The sequence below is a fragment of the Sitophilus oryzae genome, unplaced genomic scaffold (assembly GCF_002938485.1).
Source record: "Sitophilus oryzae breed Bouriz unplaced genomic scaffold, Soryzae_2.0 scaffold_1639_pilon_pilon, whole genome shotgun sequence".
Lineage (NCBI taxonomy): Eukaryota > Metazoa > Arthropoda > Insecta > Coleoptera > Curculionidae > Sitophilus > Sitophilus oryzae.
The window spans coordinates 715,368-735,671 of NW_022146324.1; the positions used below are offsets into that span (position 1 = coordinate 715,368).

Consider the following 20,304-nt stretch of genomic DNA (forward strand, 5'->3'; position numbering starts at 1 on the left):
CAGACCCAGGAAGATCTGTGATTTTTCTTCATCATAAGCCCTCAGAAACTTCTTCGAGTGTCTTAGACCATTGGAAAATTTCCATTCCAGGTTGCGGATGGAATCTTCCAAGTTCTTGAGTTCCGCCTTGAGTTGGTTACCACTTGGAAAACGGTTCTGGTCCAGTTAGTGGAGTGTTCGCTCCTTTCCTAGCTAGATTATTTGCTTTTTCATCGCCTTCTATCCCTTGGTGAGCAGGCACCCAGTGTAGGAGGACTTTGTTTTCTTTGCCTAATTTATTCGGCTTCTCTATGCATTCTTTGACCAATTTCGAATTGATTGATACTGAGTTGATCGCCTTTAACGCTGCTTGGCTATCAGATAAGATGGCTATTTCTTGTTTCCGATAGTTCCTATCTAAGATAAGTTGTACTTTGGTTGTACGCATCTCTCGATAGCGTAGATTTCTGTCTAATTCTAAATTCTAAAAAAAAAATTCTAAATATGACATACTCTATTTATGGTTGGTATGATACCTGTTATTATACCTTCGAGTTTCGATGTTAAAAAATAAAATAATCATATTTAAAGTTTTTCTACAACCACTTGTTTTTTTTATTAAATGATTTTTTTAGTTGTATTGTAGTCATGTACAAGGAGGACAACTGTATTTTAAATATTATATTTAATTTAACGTTTTTCAAACAGGGTCCATTAGACTATATTTCTATTAGGTGCATTATTTAAAAAAAATTAAGAGTAAAAGTAACTTAAACATTCTTAAAAATAGAAGTATTTACTGTTGTAGATTCTCAGTTAACAATAAAAAAGAGGAATTTAAATTGTAAACATTGAAATAACTGGAAGCTAAACTTTCTACCTGCTTATATTTAGAGCCAGTGTCTGCCGACCTTTTTTTACGATGGCCCTAATATGTTTACTTCTAAAGTCGATAAGAGCCATCAGTAGAAGTCCATATCAGTAGAAAAAAGAAACAGAATATCTCCCTTTTTGTCGGTCGCGCGTACACAATGCTTTTTGTTCGGCCTATTTGTTCTGCTTGTTCGTGCGCGCTTGGTTCGTTCGGGCTAAAATGCCCAAGTCTGGACGCACCTTTAGGAACAATACCGTTTTTGTCCTTTATTGATATAATGCTGAAAATCTCACGAGTTACATGTCTCACTCTACACATATTAAATTACATAGACGTAGGATGTAGAATATTCTGTTATGAAACGACTGATGGGATAGCAGGCATCGCAGATTTGAAAAACATGGAAATAACGACGTTATCGTTAGTCGGGGTTGGAGATTTTACTTACTCCATTTACCACACCAGTATTTATCAACGAAAAATCCAAGAATATTTTAAATGCATTATTTAATTTTAGAACATTTAATCAGCTCATGAATAGCAACTTCGCTTTTTAGTTAACTCGGATATTTTAACATTTGTGAAACTTAATTCTTTCTGAAACAATATTTTCTAATTTGCAAAATGTAAAAATTCGTTAGATCTGACAACTCTGTTGAAACTGGTCGTTCATCTGGCCGCAGCTATAAACGCAATACATCTGGCCAGCCAACGGCCAGGTCGTTGCGACCTGGTCGTCAGTGAGTTAGAGCCCCCTAGTCATGTTTTCATGGCTAATCTTACTGTAGGCTTTGCCCAATAATTTCGTTCTTCTTTTTTATTACAGTCCACACGATAACATCCTTTGATTATTTATTAAAATAGACAAAACAAAATAAAATTCATATTTAGTAAGTAAAAAAATACAATTCTTGTTGCAAAAAAATGAAATATAGCAAACACGGAAATATAACTTTTAGATATTGACGTTCTGCTTAGTATGAATAAACTATGATATTTGAAAGACTAAAGTGTATAAAGCGGAATCATTTTAGATTGGGCATTTAAATTTTTCGAGATTTTCGGGATCTCGGGGATAAACATACACCGGGAATCCCTTGAATAATTTTTATAGATATCTTACATATTTATTTAAAACGAGTACGTTATAAAAATACTTAATATTTTCAGAAAGGTTTCAAAGAACACACACAAAGAAATCGTTCTTAATTTGGACGACTCAACGCAATCAATCCATAAAAAGGAGTCAGTGAATACAAATTTTATTTTTATAGAGTTCTCAAATTGGAAAAACGTCTGATGTGAAAGGCGTCTATGTTATGACGCACTGGCAGAAAAATTAATATATTGATTAATATATATTGATTCCTTACATTTATATGGTAGTTCCTCAGACAATAATAATTTTTTTGTATTAACACCAACCAGCGGGAATACACTGCATTGGGTATGCAGTCATGATCGCTCGAGGGAAACAAAAAGGCACCCTGTGTGATATTATCGAAAGAGGACTCCGTATCACTGAGAGATGATGTAGGATTGTAGGGCTGAGCATCATCTCAGACAAAACCGCGGTTAGATGGGGGGTGATAGTGAGACCCATGATCAGAGAGCAACGTATGGCAAGACTAAACCTGTTCAAAGTCCAGAGACTGGCATGCATCTGTATCACAGGAGCCATGAAAAACCTGTTCAACACAGCAATGGTGGTCATTCTAGATCTAACACCACTGCACATTGTCATCGGTAGATATACCAATGCGACAATGATTAGAATGGTCATTGACGGAAACAGTACTAGGAGAATTTTCAGGTCAGGGGCTTGGAACACCCTCAAAAAGAAAATTCCACTTCTTTCTCCAACTCCCAGTGGATGACATACCAAGAATGTACAACTCTGAGAAACACCTCAATGTAGCATTGAGCAATAAAAAGAACTGGAAGAGAGAAAATTTTGCTCAGCAGTTAAAAGACCATATCGTAATTTGGTATACCGATGCTTCCAAAACCAATGCAGGAACAGGGATCGGAGTATTTGGACCGAGAATTAAATACTCCGAATCAATGGGCACCTACCCTAGCATTTACAGGCAGAAATCTATGCTATCGAAAAATGCGTACAACTTATCTTAGATAGAAACAATCGGAAACAAGAAATAGTCATCTTATCTGAAAGCCAAGCAGCGTTAAAAGCGATCAACTTAGTATTAACCAATTCGAAATTGGCCAAAGAATGCATAGAGAAGCTGAACAAATTAGGCAAAGAAAACAAAGTCCTACTCTGGGTGCCAGCTCACCAAGAGATAGAAGATAATGACAAAGCAAATGATCTAGAAAGAAAAGGAGCAAACACTCCACTAACTGAACCAGAACCGTTCTGCTACCCAAGTGGAAACCAAATAAAAGCGGAACTACAAGAACTTGGAAGAGTACATCCGTAACATGGAATGCGAGGGTTGTCACGGGGTTTTTAACAGGACACTGTCTTCTCAATTAACACCTCAGTAGCTTGAGGCTAAGAAAAAACGACGAATGCAGATTCTGTGGGGAAAATGGGAAACACCAAAATACCAGAACACATAATCACTGAGTGCGCCGAGACGACATCCATTCGTGCCATAAATTTTGGTACAATTGATATTGGAGATGGAGAACTAGCCTCTGTAAACCCGTTCCAGACACTGGCTTTTGTCAAAGCCCTGGGACTGCCTGATGATTTATAACTCAAGAAAGGGGGACACAATAGATCTGTAAGGTCGCGGTGATCACCCTCCCCCCTCCCACTCATTCTACATTCTACATTTTAACACCAACAAGTGTAGTCAATAATAAAGCATGTAAAATTACGGACCAGGGAAAAGTAGACTGTCCACTGGAAAAACAGAGACCACTGGAGGCACAGGCACAGCATAGGCCTTCAACCAAGAACCTAATTCTAAAACCACAAAGGAACTTCTAATGCGCAGTCAACAAATTTTTGAGCCCTGTCTTGGAACAACAGAGTTTTTCAAACGTCCACCTGTCCAAATACGCCTAAGGTCGCTTAATCTAGGTGATCGGTCGAGAACCAGTGTTCCGACGTAGGTGGACCGTTGTTCTTTTATAAAATAAATCCATAGATAAAAAAAGTAAATAGATTGGACACTCAAATTGAAAGTCGAGATGTTTCTTCAACTTCTCGCCGAAGCGCTAATGTCGCTAGCGCGGGCTTCCCAAATTAATTAATAAACAATTTTATATTTTTCTGAAAAATTGTCCTAAAACTGGAGAACTAGTCAGTGTAAACTAGCTATAATTAAATCAAATATTACAAATTGTTTAATTTTATATTACACTGACATAATCTCCAGTCTTAGAACAATTTATCAAAAATTATTGGCGACTGGGAACATAAAGGAAATAAATTAACAGTGATATAATATTTATTTGTTTATGAACCTTACATCCCTTATTACTCCTTCATCAACAATTGGACAAACACCAATAAATCACTATTTCAACCTTTGAATAAGAAGACTAAGGAAGGAGCATATCAAAAATCTTAGGTTCACCGCGATGGGCCTCAAATATGGCCGACTTAAATTCCGGTTTATCAGTGTCGTTCTAATTTTATTTAAAAAATGTAAAACTATGATGTAGGGTAGACGTGGGGTAGACTCAATAATTTGTTGTTTTATTTTACGTTGTGAATAAATGTTGGTAGTTATTAAAATTGTTATAAAAATATATAATTCTAATAAAATAGATAAGTTATAATAAGTATTTATTAACACAAACATCCGATACGCTACTGAAGCAGGTAAGTCAAATTAACGTATCTAAATTCTTTGACATCTAATCTTTGACAAGTAATAAATAAAAGCTAAAAATGCAAGAAAAATATATAATTTAGTTAATTTAAGTGAATTTCATAAATGATCGGTTTACTACACGTATGTATATTATATAGTCACTTACTAGCGAAAAGTTGTTCCATTATTTCACTCAATTTTTGCCGAGATCTACGGCACGCTACTATTTTAGAGTCTTTTTCGATAAATCGCGATAGTGTCACTGTTAATTTAAGTTCTGCCACAATTTCCATCTAGATTTACTACCTTTATACAACTATCAGTAGTAGAATAAATAATAAATAACATAAAATAAGCTCCGTAAAGACTGAAGCTACATTCGAAATCAATTCGCTGGCCGAGTGGCACTTCGACGTTAAAGTCGGCACGAAATTAACCATTCACAACAAATTTCAAGTCGAATTTTGCGCATGCGTGTTTAAACGTCTCCTGACATTTTTTTAGGTTAGTTGTTTGTTTTGATTTTGGAAGAGTCAAAATCCGGAACAGTTGTTAATTAAGTTTTCCAAGTTTTTATGTTTAGAAAAATGGAAACAAAAACGTCATTTAGGGATGATTTTTTTCTACAATGTGTCTCAATTATGGGATCGCTTAAGCGGGCTTCTTATAAAAGATTTTCGTTGCATTCAAAACTTTTCTCGCCATTAATATGGGTCGGACGCCTCATTTTTTGGGTTTGGTAAACCCCTTGGTTTTCGATCAAACGAATTATTGAGCTGCAACGATAATTGCCGTTTTTTTTAACAGCAAAACCACAAGTCCTAATAAAATAGGAATAGCGTCCTCTTCACTCATCTTTCTTTTAATAATTATTTACTTTTCACAGGAAAATGGCTTGTAACAACAACACAAACAAAATAATTATTAAAATTTAAATGTCAAATTTGTCATAATTGTCAAACGAAAATTCCGTGCTGAAGTGGAAGTTTGCAGCTTGCAAACTTTCAATCCAACTTCAACTTGCACTCTGGCGTCGAATTTTGTTGTGAATGATTGAAGTGCACTGAAGTACATATGATAAGCTTGCGGGCCAAAGTACCACTCGGCCAGCGAATTGATTTCGAATGTAGCTTGACAAATCCACAAAATTTCAAATCAAATTCAAATGTGTCAAATGAATCGTCAAACAGAACTGTCAAGGATCCCCACCCTAGAGAGCTTTTATGGTGGCTTTTCCGCCCACCATGCATGAATACATGGATAGCATTATGCTCCTTCTTTAGTCTTCTTATTCAAAGATTTCAACCATATTTTAACCAAGCAATGTTTGCACTAATAACTAGTAAATAACGTCTGTGGCGTGGAAATATCAGTTTTTTGCTAGAACTGCACTATACACTAATACTACAACAAGAACACACTAAAGGAAAACAAATTTAAGCAATATTCAACACAAAGAAGAACGGCTTCGCAAAATAGGCTCCAATATTCGAAAAAAAACTGAAAACAAAACGACGACAAATGACATTCTCTTGTCGATGCCAAATGACACTCTTGACTTGACATCCGTTGCCAACATTAAGATTTAAATACCAATTTAAACTTAAAATATTGTTTAATAGCGCCGCTTATGAGTAGTTGAAAAAGTAGAGAGTGCCAACTGTGCCCAGGCCCTGAATAAATCACTTCAAGCTATTTAATACTTTGACGTAAATTAAAAATGGTGAAATATGATCTAAATTTCAACAACACCTCAAATAAATACTTAATAAGTGAATGACACTTTATTTGTTATCTAAACAAAAGAAAAAGTAATATTTATAAACAGTAAATATTTGTTTTCTTTCAGCTACTCAAATACCAGGTTAAAATAAATATAATATTTGAACTTACCTAATAGTTTGGACTCTTTTAATCAACCTCCAGCACTACTTTATAGTCGTTTTTCATAGTTTCCTGAAAATAACGAAAAAAGGGCGATCAGATAATATAAAATAAAACTGTCGGAAACATAAAAATAACTGGAAGGTATAAAAATAATGCCTAGTCAGTTAATTTGATCCGCTGAGACGGGAAACTGAATGAAATCAGTGGATCGATAAAAGATAATGCAATTTTTGTGATAGGATATCAGACGTTGTAATCTTCCTCCACCCTACATGGAGAAAAAAAAAATAACTATAACGAAATCGATTGTGGTGGTAAATTATTCTATGACCATAATTAAAGTTGATTTTAATTCTATTTTGATTTCAATCTTAGAATTTTTAGAATTTAGAATGAGCGGGAGGGGGGTTAATCACTGCGACCTTACAGATCTATTGTGTCCCCCTTTCTTGAGTTATAACTCATCATACAGTCCCAGGGCTTTGACAAAAGCCAGTATCTGGGACGGTTTTATAGAGGAGTAGTTCTCCATCTCCAATATCAGTCGTACCAAAGTTCATGGCACGAATGGTTGTCGTCTCGGCGCACTCAGTGATGAGGTGTACTGGTGTTTCCCCATTTTCCCCACAGAATCTGCATTCGCTGTTTCTTCTTAGTGTCAATCTACTGAGGTGTTCATTGAGGAGACAGTGTCCTGTTAAAATCCCCGTGACAATCCGAAGATTGTTCTTGCTTAAACCCAGGAAGATCTGTGATTTTTCTTCATCAAAAGCCCTCAGAAACTTCTTCGAGTGTCTTAGACCATTGCAAGATTCCCATTCCAGGTTGCGGATGAAATCTTACAAGTTCTTGAGTTCCGCCTTGAGTTGGTTACCACTTGGAAAGCAGAACGGTTCTGGTCCAGTTAGTGGAGTCTTCGCTCCTTTTCTAGCTAGATCATTTGCTTTTTCATTGCCTTCTATCCCTTGGTAAGCTTCAGCTTCTCTATGCATTCTTTGGCCAATTTCGAATTGATTGATACTGAGTTGATCGCTTTTAACGCTGATTGACTATCAGATAAGATGGCTATTTCTTGTTTCCGATAGTTCCTATCTAAGATAAGTTGTACGCATCTTTCGATAGCGTAGATTTCTGCCTGTAGGATGCTAGGGTGCCCAATGGTTCGGAGTATTTAGTTCTCGACCCAAATACTCCGATACCTGTTCCCGTATTGGTTTTGGAAGCATCAGTATACCAAGTTATGGTATGGTCTTTTAACTGCTGGGCAGACGTTTCTCTCTTCCAATCCTTTTTATTGCTTAATACTACATTGAGATGTTTCTCAGAGTTGTACGTTCTTGGCATATCGTCCACTGGGAGTTGCAGGAGTGGTATTTCCTTTTTGAGGGTGTTCCAAGCCCCTGATCTGACAATTCTCCCAGGACTGATTCCGTTAGTAAACATTCTAATCATTGTCGCACTGGCATATCTACCAATGACATTGTGCAGTGGTGTTAGATCTAGAATGACCTCCATTGCTGCTGTTGGACAGGTTCTCATGGCTCCTGTGATGCAAACACATGCTAGTCTCTGGACTTTGCACAGGTTTAGCCTTGCCGTCCGTTGCTCTACCCAAGTAGCATTGGGACGTTATCTAACGTCGGGTATACGTCGCGTTCAATAAACCCGACGTCGGGTACCAACGACCCTTATTGCTGACGAACGAACAACGAACCTTAGGTGCCTGACGACCCTTATTTGCACCTAAATGGGGAATACAGATTCGGATCGCCTCGACGTCGGTATCTGACCTAATAGGGAATGTAATTCTACCAATTACCAACGTCATATTACGTTGGATTTTAGTTACTTAAAATTCGTCGCTAAGCACTTACGTTACTTTTGGTGTCATATTCGCTACCAAGAATACATAAAAACCTAACCAAACTACTTACCTAATTACAAATGGATTCATAATAACTCCTCGAATATAACTATAAGTGCCTACCTAATTTCATATTATAATAATTCTGAATCATTAATCCAGACATCAGTTTTATCAACGGAAGTCACTTTTTTGATATATCTGATTAAAATACTCCGGAAAACAACGAGCGCCTTCAAAATTAGGTAGATTTGTGAAATAAAAATATCTATAAAAAAGTAACTCGCAAAATATTTGTTATTTTCTAGCTGGTTTAATCATAAAACTGTACTGTGGTTCCCCCCAAAATCAAACTTATCAATATTATTCTACTAGAAATCAGAATGTGAATATAAATTTTAAAAACAAAAAACGATTTTAAAATGGCTGACAATCGGATAGTTGTTAAGAATGGCGGATTTCTGTGTCCGACTTAATATGAACTACCAATATACCAATTTCAACCGGGTCTCCAACATTAGTCGTCTCACACGACCGAAGTCATCAAACCGGAGGACGATCTATCTTAAAAAATGGGCAGCCCCTTTTTTAAGATAGTATATATACAAAATTTAAAAGAATTGGAACCAGTACCTCACATGAGGGAGGTAGATGGAGTCTGCTAGTTTCCTAAGCTTAAAAATGAAATTAAGATGCACCAGTGTAATGCAGCATTTCTTCCGGATAAAAAACATTCGTGTGTGGAGGCAAGATATCACTACTACTATTATTATTTTGCCTCGACCTCTTTCTGTAAAATGTAGATGAATGTCTAAATGCCTTTTTAGGGTTTTTTAGGCATAATAAAAAAAATTAAGTTTGTTTACAAAAACTTTTTATTAGGTTATGTTCATGATGTTCATTAGGCCGCAAATGCTACTTAATGGGTTGTATTTACGGACGTAAATAGAGATACGTAAATTAGGTTATAAATATGAACATAAAATACAACAAAATATAATTGGACGCAACTTTAGGGATTATCAGTGAGACGTATCCTATTCGGACAACGGGTAGACGTCGGGCTAGTTCAAATATATGTACGTCGTGCAAGCCAACGTGGGAACGACGTTGGGAAATTAATAAAAATGGTACGTTGTTATTTTGTACGTCGACAGATCGTTGGATTTACCGACTCGGATCCAACGACGTCGCTTTTAATAGGAAAGCGACGTCACCGGTCGTATCACCAGCACCCGACCAAAATTTGCACAAAGTCTGACGTCGCTTCAGGTCAGATTTAGTTCGAAGTTAGATAGATGCTACTTGGGTAGTTTTGTGTACCAGGCAACTGCTCCATAAGTAATCATGGGTCTTACTATCATGGTATACATCCAGAGCAAAATGTTAGGGGAGCAGCCCCATCTATTTCCGGCCAGTCTTCTGCATATATCATGAGAGCCTTTGTGGCTTTGCTGGTATTGTTCTTAATATGCCTGTTCCACAGGAGTTTACTGTCCAGGGTTATTCCCAGATATTTAACTTCCTGTGATGGCAGTATTTCCTTTCCATCTAGTTGGATTCTTTTCAAGTTTTTCAGACTTCGCTTTCTGGTGAATGGCACTATCGCGGTTTTGTCTGAGTTGATACTCAGCCCGACAGTCCTGCACCATCTCTCAGTGATACGGAGTCCTCTTTGATGATATCACACAGGGTGCCTTCATGTTTCCCCCGAGCGATCATGACTATGTCATCTGCATACCCAATGCAGTGTATTCCCGCTAGAGTTAATTAGTCTAGAAGTTCATCCACTACCAAGCTCCACAGCAAAGGGGAGGTTACTCCACCTTGTGGAGTTCCTTGCGTTGTTTTAACAGCTACAGTTTTGGTGCCCATCTGAGCATCTGCTGTTCGTGTTTAAAACCAGCGAATAATAGTTCTGTTCGCCCCTCTCGTTTCTAGAGATCGCCTGACCACCTTATGTGGTATATTGTCAAACGCCCCCGCAATATCCAAGAAGGCACAAATTGTTGTTTCTTTGCTACCCAGACTTGTCTGTATTAGCTCCGTTAATTGGTACAGAGCAGTTTTAGTAAGATTTCAATCTTACTCAAATTTATTTCCTATTAGTCTCTTATAAAATTTGAATAGAACCAATACACATTTTGTTCCTCAATATTAATGGGCGATTCTACACTGGATGGTTCTATACTGGCAGTTCTATACTGATGGATCCAGGAGTTCAAATAACGCTGGATCAGTATTTACCTGTTCCCACTTTGAGCGCTCATTTAAACTTCCTACGACAACAGGAGTTTTATCAGCTAAATTGTTGGCTATCTCTAAGGCAATGGACAATATATTATCGGCTGAAAAAATTTATTGGCTATACTTGCTACTGACTCCATGTCCCCAATAAATACAATAAAGTCGTCTTAACCCCGTCGCCCTTTGGGTATAGAAATTAATGAAAAATTATACAGGATAACATCAAAGGGATGCTTAGTTAGTTTGATGTAAATTCTTTCTCACAAGGGCATTCCTGGAAAAGGAAAAGCTGACCACCTCGCGAGAAATACAACGAATAGTATTTCTATTAACCAGACCCTTTGGAAAGAGGATTTGAACGCAGACTTGATATATTTATTCAAGTCTGGATCAACTAGGATGGGATCTAATAAATTATATGAAGTAAAGAACAAAGTCTATCTAAATTGCATCCCCCCCCCCCCATTTTTCGTAGATAATTGGATTTGGCTTAAAATTCTGCATATACATACATAGTACACTTTATTTGAAGCATTCTTATTTACTAAAACTTTGATTAAAAATTAAAAACATTATATCCGAAAAGTGGTAAAAAACTAGAGTGAATACAACTTTATTAATACTTAGCTATGTTTTCCTAAACACGAAGGATAACAGAACAAATTCGTGTAGAAAAATTTACATTATTCTATACAGGGTATTTTTTATAGCGTCACCAAAATCGGAATACTTAAAATGCTGCATCTCCATTTTTTAAATGCAACACCCTGTATATTACTTTTCTTTCAGATCTAGAATTAAAAGATGAACATCTTTTGTATTTAAAGTGTTCCTAAATTTTTAGCCGTTTTGCAGATATTCGCTGTATTACATTAAATATGGGGTTTCAACCAACGGTAAAATATCAAAGATCATATTAGGTGGCTTTTATAAAAATTTACTGCTGGAGCTATATGTAATATAATACTGGGAATATCTGCGAAACCGTTAAAAATTTAGAAACACTTTAAATACAAAAAATGTTCACTTTTTAATTCTGCGTCTGGGAGAAAAATAATATACAGAGTGTTGCATTTAAAAAAAATTGAGATAGAACATTTTAAATATTCCGATTTTAGTGACGCCATAAAAAAATACCCTGTATAGAATAATGTACATTTTTCTAGGCGGATTTGTTCTGTTATCCTTGTTGTTTAGGAAAATATAGCCACACTTAATAAAGTCATATTCACTCTAGTTTTTTACCACTTTTCGGATATAATGTTTTTAACCAAAGTTTTAGTAAATAAATAATAGAATGGCAACACCGTAGAGTGATTCAAATAAAAAGTGTTCTATACGCAGAATTTTATGCCGAATCCGATTATCTACAGAAAAATGAGGGATGCAATTAAAAAAAATTAAAACCCTATCATAACTTTTTTATGTTGTGACACCCTGTATGTAACAAAATATTTTTAGTATACGCCCCTTTATAAACCTTGCAATATATATGTAAAACTTTTTTCATATCTTCGACAACGACGACGATATTGGACTTCCTCGCACTAAATGGGCCACCCTGTATATATGACTCTAGAATAATATTAAAATTCTGACTAATTCAATATCATCGTCAATGTAATTAGAAATTAACCGCAAAAATTAGCGCGCGTTTTAATACAAGGAAACCGTATCAATAATAATTATTATTAAAGAACGAGATAAACTTTTTCCTTGCACTGTTCTTATTAATCGAAAGATTAAACCCGTCCAGATAGTAATAATAAATATTTATTGGTTTGGCGACCTCCGGATGCGCATTTATGGTTCTCGAGGTTGGCGCGCTTGCAGGGGCTCCAAGGCCAACTCCGCTAACTGGACTCTTTGTTGGACTCGACGTTTCATTGTTTATTTTCTTCCCCCTCGATTGTTTTTTATCGATTCGGTTTTTGTACGGTATCCCGCTTTCTTCCTATAGTTTCGATTCACTTCCGGAATACGTGAATACCAGTATGAAATAAATACCGTATAATAAAAAAAAAACGTTGTCAAAGACGGCTGGGGAATGACAATCGATGATAATTTTGGCGAGGTCAATCTCTAGACGTCATTTACAGAAAAAATTGACATAAAACCTGTCAAAAATTAAAACTAATTATAGAAAGATTAAAAGAGGACAGAACGTTTTAAGACACACACTTAGATTAACAATGACACACAGATCTATTTCCAAAAAAAATATTTTTTTCTCGAATTTTACACTATAGTCTGTCCAACGAGAAGATCCTTGACAGTGATAGATGTGTCTGTCATTTTAATTTCAAAGTAGTTTATTTTATTTTACAAAGAAATAAGTTGGTACAACTGGAACGCATAGCAGGAAATTATTATATATTTTGATACAAAATATTGTGAAAAAAAACTGTATAAAACTGAAAAAAAGTAATCGAGTTATTTAATTTAATAAAAAACGGTATGTGTTAATACAAAAAAACAAGAACAAGACAGCACATACCAAAAAAATATAAAAAAGAACTATTTCTTACTTTCAAGCTTTATGAAACTTCTCGAATTTATGAGATTATATTTATCAATACAACTTATGTACAAATACAAATTTGTAATATTCCGCAGGAATAATTAAAACAACATAAATAAAACAAACTATTTTATTATTAATAACACTTACCAAATTTTATAGGTACCTTAAAGGTTGATTAATTAACTTTAATCTTAATTTTTTAAACCCAGTATCTTTGGCATTATTTTTCTTGTGCAGTACTAAAATCCATTATTTACGTATCGTGTGATGTCGACATTTTACAGCTACTCCAGTCTTTAGTATGTGTTTAGTATAGTCCTTCTACCCTATTCGAGATGCACTTATCTACGACGAGATGGTATACGAACTTTAGTGATGGTAACTTTATTGGTGTATAAGACTTTTTGCCTGGGCAGCCAGTATTAACCATAAACTGTGCTCTGGGTCTACAGTTAATTTTCACTCGATTTTTCCTCCACTTGACTTCAAAAGACACAAAACACACGTAATAACACGAATCAAAATGCATCATCTTCCAAAACGCAGGGTATTTGACAAAACTGACAAAAGTTGATACAAAATTATAACCTCTAATTTGGCAAGACTTTGACAAGCGTCAAAAATCTAAAGGCGAGTTCATATGCATCGGCGTCCGTATGTCGTTCATCGTTCCGTCAAACCAATAAAATTGAAATACGATCTGTCATTTTTGAAATAAACCAATAAAACTGGTTAAAAACAACAAGAGACGACGCATGACGGATTTATATTTAAACCCATCCATAGTTAACTTAAAAATTATTAGAAACTTTTTTTAGTAAAATAAATAGATTGGTATGGGATGTCATCTGCTTTTCTTCTGTCATCGTCTGTCGAAATCTTACCTGAGAAAAAAAAACAGAGTATACACCATTTAAAAATAATTTTTACTCCATATAAAAATAAATTACAATCTTCTTAAGGCCAACTGGCAGCTGGCAGTAAGCACCATTAAAAAATAAAGAGAGTACGGGTAAAGTATTGACGCCTAGGGCTTGATCTCACCAAAATTGTCATCGATTGTCATTCACCATCCGTCTCTGACGCCGGTTTTTTTCGAACGTATGGTATACAGGGTATCCCAGGCTGAGCGTGCATTAGAAGTTTCTAGGGAACTACAATATCTAGATCGGAGATGTTTTGCACATCACTGTTTCACAACGAGATCTATCGATTATTATATGGCGGCACTTCAGGAAATACCGGAAGTTGACAGCAACTTTCTTATTTTAAACGGGTACACCCCATTTTTTATTACATACTTGGGTTCTCTGTAAAATTTTATGGATTTTGATATCAAACACTCTACCGGGTGCGTCTCAAAAGTGGCTCACCTCCTATACCTTTTTTATTTTTTCAGATAAAGCAACGAGATTTGGTATGTTAGTATGTGACATAAATTAGGATTGATTGACGTATTCAATTGTTTTCGGTCACTTCCGGTTTCACCGGAAATGACTACAACTTTTGATTTTTAAATGTCATCCTAGTATTTTTTATTTTATTCGATAGAAAATGACACTCTGAATAGAATGACATATCATATGACAACTTTTGACATTTTCACATATGGTTTATTTGAAATTGTAACATACGGTTCGTATTCATAAATTATTCGTAAAAAAATGCTTTTTCCAAATATGTTGATGAGTCACTCTCGTTCCATTTGAAAAAAATTGAGATATGATTAAAAATATAATTTGGACATCTTTTAACCAGCCAGGACAAGACACTAAAAACATTAAACGATCAAATCCATTTTCCAAGGCTCCTTGATTAAAAATTTGTGTTTTTAACACAGCCCCATGGCACTCTAGATTAAAATTTAAAACACAATTTGTTTTTGAGCGAATATGTCAAAAGTTGACATATGATATGTCATTCGATTCAGAGTGTCATTTTCTATCGAATAAAGTAGAAAATATCGGGGGTGCCATTTAAAAATCAAAAGTTGTAGTCATTTCTGGTGAAACCGGAAGTGACCGAAAACAATTGAATACGTCAATCAATCCTAATTTATGTCATATACTAACATACCAAATCTCGTTGTTTTATGTAAGTTATAGGGGTGAGCCACTTTTGAGATACACCCGGTATATCTAACATTAACCGTTTTTGAGAAAAAAATATTTAAAATTTTTGGAGGAAAAAAATTGCCTGTCAAAAAAATTTGTATAGCCTAAATGACAAATTTAGTGATTACCACAGCCACTGGGTATAAAGAGAAGACATGTGGCTATCTACCGTACGATCGAATAAAAACGGCGTCCAGTTGGCTGGGAAATGACGATCGACGACATTTCCCATATAAATTTACATACAAAATGACAGCCATCTTCATTTCACAGCCATCGCTGACGCCGTTTTTTCCCGATCATACGGTATTTCAAAAATTAAATTGTTCGAATGTCATTTAATATTGGCAGTAGCTGTCATGGAATTGAGCGATTAAAAATTATCATAAATCATTTTTTTTCGAATGAAAACACACTTGAATTTCGTTTTTGTACTCAAGTCATGATTGTGGATATTATATGTATAATAAATACATATTATGTATTATAAAGAATATTTATGCCAATTCGTCGATGAGATGGGCATGGGTGGTTCGGTGTAATGTCGATTTTTGAACTAACCATCAAAAGAAATATCACGAACACAATAGACGAATTTCTAAACGAACTAACGAATCGCATCGACAAACGGCATCGGCACAAACGACGCATTAGCGAATACGAAAAAAATTCCCCGATATGAATTTGGGATCGATTTTTTTTGTCTAAGTGAAATTCCCTATTGCTACATTTCACCATGTAATTTTTTTTGAGAACTAGGTACATCATTAATATCGGAATGGTTGCGTGGTGCTGCGCCCTTTCCTCTGGACCGGAACAACCTCATTTGCTCGTTTCCTGATCGATCAAAGAAAGGCCTAAACGACGTCAACCCAACTACCAGCCAGCCAGCCAGCCACCGATTCAATCGTTTAGTTATTTCATCACGCGCCTACCTACTTACCTCGATTCCCCACCGTATTTTACATTGAACGATTCTCTTTGCGATACCACATTTATCAGTAAATAATTCAATTATTTTTAATTTAACCGCAGAAAATCTTATAGAAATAGAGGAAATCTTAAACCTACTTAGGACTTTGAAAAGCACACAAAATTATAAAGAGAAATTTGTGATATTCTTAAGGACATTATTTAGACAATAGGAATATTCTCTCTGCAAAGCTATAAGTTGTGCAAGAACGACATTCATAAAAATAAAGCATGAGTATCTTAAATAAAATAGTTACTTTTGTTAAATGTCACTGAGTAGAATTCAAACGAAAACCAGCTTGTCAGTGAATTTTTACTCGTCAAAAACATTAGAATGTAAAAAATGCCAAGTCTCGCAACAAAATTCTTCCACTATAAAAAGTTGTGAGATCTCATGTATAACCAACCCAGTTTATTTTATTTAGTCTCTCTTTAAGCACCTGTTTAACAATTTTGTTATAAATTGTTAGTAGCAATATTAGCCATCTTTATTTCTGTAATAATTAGAATGACATGGCAATTGCACAGCACCATAATTATAAAAGAATAATCTACCATCTCTATTACTAAGTAAATCTAAACAGTGCCCTTAAAAATAAAGTATAGTAAATATTCTAGTAAAAATAGAATATTATAACGTGTAAAAGCTCCATCTCCAATATCAGTCATACTAAAGTTTATGGCATGAATGGTTGTCAGTAATGTGTTCTGGTGTTTCCCCATTTTACCCACAGAATCTGCATTCGCCGTTGTTTTTTAGCTTCAATCTACTGATTGAGTAGACTTTGATCGAGTAGATTGACTAGATTGGTGATCATTGAGGAGGCCTCGGAGTAGACAGTGTCCTGTTAAAACCCCGTTACATCCGAAGATTGATCTTACTTAAATCAAGAAAATCTTTGAATCTTTGATTTTTCTCGATCTAAGTCCTGCGACAATCGTCGAGTGTCTTAGACCGTTGGAAGATTCCCATTCCAGATTCCAGGCTCTTGAGTTCCGCTTTAAGTTGGCCTCCACTTGGGAAGCAAAACGGTTCTGGTCCAGTAAGTGGAGTGTTCGCTCCTTTTCAAGCTAGAGCGTTTGCTTTTTTATTACGTTCTATCCCTTGGTGGGCTAGCACCCAGAGTAGAAGGACTTGATTTTCTTTGCCTAATTTGTTCAGCTTCTTTAGGTATTATTTAACCAGCTTCGAATTGATAGTTAATGAGTTGATAGCTCTTAAGACTAGTTCCTTAGATAGTTCCTATCTAAGATAAGTTGTACGCATCTTTTGAAAGCGTAGATTTCTGCCTGAAGGATGCTATTGAACTCTACAACTATTAATACCAATGTAAACCTGCCTTAACCATCAATAATGCTCTCGATAATGCTTAAAGTTTCATCGGGTGTATCTCCCTTCGTCATCAGAGGCAAAAAAAAAAAATATTTTCGAAAGAACGACATATACTGGGTGTGTCTCAAAAGTGGCTCACCCCTATAACTTTTTTTATTTTTTCAGATAGGAAAACGAGATTCGGTATGTTAGTATCATAAATTAGGATTGATTGACGTATTCAATTTTTTTTGGTCAACTGTTTCACCGGAAATGACTACAACTATTGATTATTAAATGACACCCTCTGTATTTTTCTACTTTATTCGATAGACAATGACACTCTAAATAGAATGACATATATGTCAACTTTTTGACATTTTTGCATATGGTTTATTTGAAATTGCAACATCCGGTTCGTAACGACGATTTGACTCGAAATACCAATTGTGTAGTACCAAGATATTCGTAACAAAAATACTTTTTCATGATTATAATATAATGATCCACCCTTGTTCCATTCGAAAAAATTAAGATATGCTTAGAAATACGATTTTGTCATCTTTTAACCGGCCGGGACAAGACACAAAAACATTAGGCGATCAAATCTTTTTTCCAAGGCTCCTTGTTTAAAAATTTAGTGTTTTTAACACAAACAAGTTAGAGGGGTGAGCCACTTTTGAGACGCGAATGATTTGAAATCGAAACGCGATACGATTTGAAATCTCCAAATGTAACTAGTTAGTTGATGTGACTGTTTTTGTGAAAATGGACAAAATCGAGTATCGAGCTGTCATTAAATATTTAGTTTTGAAAGGCAATATGCCTACAAAAATTAAACATAAGTTGGATTCTGTACATGGAGACTCTGCACCATCATTTACCACAGTGAAATTTTGGGCAGGTAAATTTAAACGTGACCGTAAGACGATAAACGTTCGTGACGTCCAAAAACTGCAACTACCGACGATAACATCGCCAAAGTTCATCAAATGGACGTTCATCAATAGACGACCGTCGAATTAAAGTGATATAGATAGCAGAGGTTATGAACATATCAAAAGAACATGTTTGTCACATATTAAATCAAGATTTAGGCATGAGAAAGCTGTCCGCGCGTTGGGTGCCGCGTTTGCTCATGTTAGACCAAAAGCGTGTTCGAATGAACATTTCAAACGCTCTGTTGGCGCAGTTTAGGCGCAATAAATCCGAGTTTTGGCGTCGATTAATTACTGTAGATGAAACTTGGATACACCACTATACGCCAGAAAAAAAAATACAGTCCAAACAGTGGACTGTAAAGGAAGAACGGGCTCCAAAAAAAAAGTAAAAACTGTTATTTTTCGCTGGGAAAGTGATGGCGACTGTTTTTTGGGATAGTCATAGAGTTATTTTAATTGATTATCTTCAAAAAGGAAAAACCATCACAGGAGCATACTACGTATCATTACTTGACAATCTAAAAGCAGAACTTGCGGAAAACAGCCACATTTATAGAGAAAGGAAATTTTTTCACCAAGATCGCGCACCGTCTCAAACCTCAGCGGTTGCCATGGCGAAAATCCACGAATTACGGTTTGAACTGCTTGACCATCCGCCTTACTCATCAGATCTAGCCCCAAGCGACTTCTTTTTGTTCCCTCATTTGAAAATTGCTCTCGGAGGACGAGATTTTCGTCAAATGAAGAGGCAATCACCTTCGTGAACCACTATTTTGCAGAGAAAAACGCCGAGTACTATTTGGACGGGTTACAGAGATGGGAGCATCGCTTGGAAAAGTGTGTAGAGTTACAAGGGGACGATGTTGATAAATTAAAAAAAATATTCAGAAAAAATGTCTTGTGTCTTTGTTAGGTCGAAAACTTTTTAGACCACCCTCGTATAGGTACTCAGAGAACAGAGGACTAGAGAGAACGTAGAACTATACCTTTGATTAGACCACACCAAAATTATCTGTAAAAAAACTATTTCTGTACTTGTAAATTGGTCTGAAAATTTTATCCGCTTTTATTGTTCTGAACTGAACGAAACAGAAAACCTTCCCAGCCTAATTAATAAATTAACCGGGCGACGCGCAATGACCAAAAACCACCGACTTCAAACCAAATTGGCCGTTTAAATGAATTTATTTCAGCGAGACGGCAATAGCAGTCGCTCGTGTTACTGACCTCGCGGCTGTTCAGCCCATATTTAGACATTTTAATCTGTCATCCCGTCGAGATATATTTTTTTAGGTACCTATACAATCTACAATAAAATGTAGAAAAAAATAAGTACTAGACTCCTATACGATATCCTTCCTATTCCTTCCTATACCTCAAAAATTATAGGAGATGTTTAAATTAGGATGTGTATACCGGGTGCGTCTCAAAAGTGGCTCACCCCTTTAAGGTTTTTATTTTTTCAGATAAAAAACGAGATTTGGTTTGTTAATGTATATGATATTAATTAGGATTGTTTGACGTATTCAATTGTTTCTGGTCACTTACTGTTTCACCGGAGATGACTACAACTTTTGATTTTTAAATAACATCCTAGGTATTTTTTTTACTTTATTCAATAGAAAATGACACTCTGAATAAAATGACATATCATATGTCAACTTTTGACATTTTCGCATACGGACCATACGGTTCATTTGATATTGTAACATGCGGTTCATAACGACTATTTGACTCGAAATGCCAAATGTGGTACCACACACTTGGCATTTGTTTTTAATCTTTGTTAATGATTTGGC

At 35.6% G+C, this 20,304-nt stretch overlaps 1 protein-coding gene across 7 annotated transcripts in view; it reads right to left on the minus strand.

Moving 5' to 3' along the window:
- LOC115880586 (F-actin-monooxygenase Mical-like) overlaps window positions 1-20,304 on the minus strand; it is a 170,200-nt gene that overhangs the window by 138,494 nt on the left and 11,402 nt on the right. For all 7 annotated transcript variants that reach the window (XM_030897849.1, XM_030897851.1, XM_030897852.1 and 4 more), the window contains exon 2: window positions 6,538-6,600. The gene's annotated coding sequence lies outside the window, so the exon portion shown is untranslated. The remainder of the gene's footprint in view (window positions 1-6,537; window positions 6,601-20,304) is intronic.